Source organism: Camelus bactrianus, chromosome 6 (genome assembly GCF_048773025.1).
Source record: "Camelus bactrianus isolate YW-2024 breed Bactrian camel chromosome 6, ASM4877302v1, whole genome shotgun sequence".
Classification (NCBI taxonomy): Eukaryota; Metazoa; Chordata; class Mammalia; order Artiodactyla; family Camelidae; genus Camelus; species Camelus bactrianus.
This window is the reverse complement of record NC_133544.1, coordinates 31928871-31933135: the sequence shown is the minus strand read 5'-3', so window position 1 is coordinate 31933135 and position 4265 is coordinate 31928871. Positions and strand designations below refer to the sequence as shown.

The 4265-nt window shown below is 42.9% G+C and overlaps 1 long non-coding RNA gene across 1 annotated transcript; it reads right to left on the bottom strand.

Moving 5' to 3' along the window:
- On the bottom strand, positions 1 to 3949 carry LOC123618849 (uncharacterized). The gene is made up of 3 exons (XR_012507273.1): positions 2952 to 3949; positions 294 to 309; positions 1 to 158 (listed from the first exon to the last, which is right to left on the bottom strand). It is a non-coding gene; the product is annotated as an uncharacterized LOC123618849 (long non-coding RNA).
- Between the last annotated feature and the right edge of the window lie 316 nt (positions 3950 to 4265).

The following is a 4265-nucleotide window of genomic DNA, read 5'->3' as shown; positions in this document are numbered from 1 at the left end:
TATACATTAAACTTTTATTTCTTGCTCATGTTACATGTCCAACATAGATAATAGTGGGGTGGGGGAAGCTCTGTTCCATATAATCTTCCAGGGACCCAGGTTGATGGAGGTTCACCATCTTGGAATGTTGCTATCTTATCATATGGCTTCCAGGATTGCTGTAGCAGAGGAAAGAAAACTGGAGTATCACACAAGATGTTTGGTCCATCAGGTCTGTAGATGGCTTATCTCACCTCTGCCAACACCCATTTGACTAAAACCCTACCACAAGTGAAAGGAACGATAGGACATACCATCTTTCTTTGTGCCCTGAAAGAGGAAAAGTGCATTAGGATTTGGTAAACACATAGCATTACATTTGTTATGACCTATGGTGTAAAGAATCTTACTCTATTAATAATAGCTAACACTTATATTTTGCTAGTCCTTATAATAATCCTGTGAGGTAGCTTTTATTATTGTCTCCATTTTAAAGATAAGGAAAGTAAAGCAAAGAGAAATTAAATCACTTATTCCAGGTCCCACCAATAGTAAGTGGCACAACAGAGCTTCCATCTAAAGTAGTTTTTCTCTAGGATTCACACTCTTAGCCATTATTCTGTACTACCTTTGTTATGGACTTAGTTAAAATGGAAGTCAAATCATGACCCCCATGTACCCTGTAACTCTTACACTGGGGTATAGAAAACTTCTAACAATAGTGTTAAACTTGACTTTCACCAGGTCCCCCTTACTAATATCGCCATAGCATCAGTTGTATAAATATATTCACAATGATCTTGGCATCCCATCTGTTCTAAGGGACGTGGATGAGAACTTAATTGTGTAGAAACTGTATGGGTAGATGCTGTTTCCAAATGCAACACGTTCTAGCATAGGCATCAGCAATTGTCAAAAGCATTGTGTCCTCTATTTCTGTCCTTGTGTGAGGCATTCCGGTTCCCCTGTCCTTAACTGCCCTCCAGCACAAGTTCTTCTCATTCTTTGGAGAACAGAAGTTAAGTGAACTATATTTTTCTTCTAAAATCAATGTAATGGAGCAGATTATGTAGAGACAAGTGGTGGGGGAGACATTGGCAGCTGGCCCTGAGTATGGCTGAGTAATGGATGTACCAGGAATCCAAGTTATCTCAAGCCTCAGACTCACTCAGGTTTGCTTACGTAACCCATGTGTCTAAGGTCAAACCAGCCTGGAAGCAATATTAGAGCTATAATTTGAATAACATCCAGATTTTAAACTTGATAAGAGCAACGATTTCATTTATTTTGTTCACTGCCATGTGGTGAACATCTAGAACAGTGCTTGGCATATAATAGGCATTCAATTAAATGTTTGTTGAGTGAATCTGTTGCCTAAATTCTGGTCCTCTTGTGAGACACTGTGGTGTGCTGGGAGAGCATTGGCTTTAGAATCAAAGACTTGGGTTCAAATCGCACAAGCTGTATGACCCTTTGTAAGTTATTTATTCTCCCTAACCTCATCCTTCCTCATTGGTAAATGAGGCTAATATTTCCTGCCTCTTAGATAGTTATGAGAATGACATGTGTTAATTCATGTCCGGTACTTAATACACTGCAGCACATTATGGCTTTTGCCTCTACCAGAAAAATTCCTGGAAACCTAGCTGTTTTTCAACGTTCCCCTCAAACATTTCTGAGTCTTCAGAGATATCCAAGGTTCATTGACTTACTAGTCTTCTTAGCTATAGACTCTCACATTTCTCTTGGATTCCCCACCAACTTCTTCCTCCTCTGCTCTGGTTTTTTTTTTTTTTTTTTTTTTTTTTTCCAGTCTGGTCTGATGCTGAGCTCTCCACTGCTGTTTTGCAGTTCCCACCATGTTGGGTGCTCATATCTGAGCTAATGCACTGCCTCCTACTAGAAGCCCATGATGTCAACACTGAGTCAACAGCACTGAGGCCACTGTTGCTGCCACCTCCTGAAGTGTCTACCAAAGGCACCACCACTGCCCATTAAAGTCACCCTAGGGTTCTCTGCTAGGCCAGCTCACTGGGCTGTTGCTTCCTGGGATGAAAATCCATTTGCTGAAGCAGGAAGTGCTCTTAGGCTGTTCCTATTACATTGGTCCCCAAAGGCTCTGAAAATTGAGGAGTATTCCTAACCCACACTCCCTTCTACTTGTCCCCATAGTGTTGTTTGTGTTCCCCCAATATCTCACAGAAATCTTCTGTGACTCTGCTTATGTCAGCTCTCTGCTGCCCCAGCCCCCATCCTAGGATTTAGTCACACCCGTAGGGTGCTGGATGGGGAACGATCTGAGAGGCGTACACCAGCTGTTACTCAAAACCACTCCTTCCCTCAGAAGTCATCTGTGGCGGCTTGTGTCTACCAGTTTCTTTCTCTCTTAGAAAGAGCCCTTCCTTGGTGGTTCCTGGGTCCCTCATACAGATAGGTTTCTGACAGGCCTCCCCACTGGCTCTCTAGACCAGCCCTGACGTGTCTGAGCGCCGGCATAAATACGGCTGTCTCCAGCCCAGATTGAAACGGGGAAAATAGACAGTAAAGATTGCAAGCATAACTTTCTTGGGACAGTCAGAGCTGATTAACAGAAAGTTAATACTGAGATTTCAAAATAAAAAGGATTTCTTGAGAAACATTAGACAAACAAAAAGGGGCGCTGATTGAGATGATTTGGTAAAAAGCGAGGTAGAAAGTCCTAACCTTTAACAGATGGGCGAAATTGCACCAAAACCAGTAACAAGGAAGTTATCTGCACAGCTGGCCTGAGTGATCTGCAAAAGCTGATGAATCTGGGAAACTCAGAAGACCTGGAGTAGGCCCCCTTTGGGGCCATTTGATAAAACAAGGGCTATCACAGGGCTAGGGCCCATCCCGGGAGCTTTTCATACACTATCTCTAATCTTCAAACAGCCCCGTGTTACTGGAAGAAGCCACCTGCCCACACCCACTCCCTCCCCTACTCACCATACCTGGCCCGGATGGAAGGAGCCTTGTCTCTCAGAACGAGCGTGATCTGGGGCCCTCACAATGTACAGGGGTAACTTGAAAGCTTTGACAGAGTCCTTGGCCACGTTAAGGGAAAGCAGCATTTGCAAGTAGGGACTGGAGAGAGATGAACTAGTTGCGTAATAAGAAAAATCTGTTTTTCCTCTTGAGGGTGGGAGCAGAGAAGAAAGAGGGCAGACGAGGGCAGCGGAGGTCTGAGAGCTGTGGAAAATGCCTGAGGAAGGAGAGACGGGAGAGGTGATAGTCACTTTTTGGTATGCTTGGCTGGAGGTAAAACCATCCACGTGCTGCGCAAAGGCCTTAGATGAATGAGTTTCCTTTGAGATTAAGGAAAGGGCTGAGCTCCACAACGAGGTTGACGTAGCATGGGTCCAAGGCAGGGTGTGGGGGATGATGAGATATAATCCAGAATTCCCCAAACCCTCGGGAAGCAGGAACTCAGAGAGAGATCATTCCCCTCCCCAGAAAGTTTTCCCAGGGAGCGTGGGACTGTCTATGCCGGTGTGATGGGTGTCTGAGCACATCTTACCTAAAAATTAAGGGCCAGGGAAATCCTCTGACTGACCTCTGCTTACTTATACCTGCAGCCACATGATTTTTTTTTTTTCTAACTTTTTTTGGGGGGGCGAGGTCATTAGGTTTGTTTATTTACATATTTATTTATTTTTAAATGGAGGCACTAGGGATTGAACCCAGGACCGTGAGCACGCTAAGTGCACATTGTACCACTGAGCTTTACCTTCCCCCTAAATGAAGTTTCTTAAATTTTATTTTTGACTTTTTTTTTTTTAATGGAAGTACTGGGGATTCAACCCAGGACCTCATGTATGATTTTATTTTTTATTTTTATTTTTTAATTTTCAATTGCCTCATATTTATAAACATTTCCAATGTCATTAAAATATCTTCAGACATCTTATAAAAAGTTTTTACACAATATGAGTGCACCTTAATTTTCTTAACTGTGTAAAATTGAGCATTCTGACTATTTCTAGTCTTGCTCTTAGTTTGTGCATACATTTTCACTGGGCAGCAGTTTTACCATCCCAAAATGAAGTTAGGTAATCTAGACTAACAGTTTCAAATTTAGTACTAATTGAGAGCCTGACCATACAAATGAACAAAGGCCAGACCATATATGAAAACTGAACTCTGACCCACAGCCTCTGCATTAACCAGCCCAGAAAGCCAAACTACAGCCTTTGTACCCATCAGCCCATAATCTCCGCTTCCCTAAATTTTGCCCCTGCTTCCAAGTGAGGACCAACCAGAGAGTC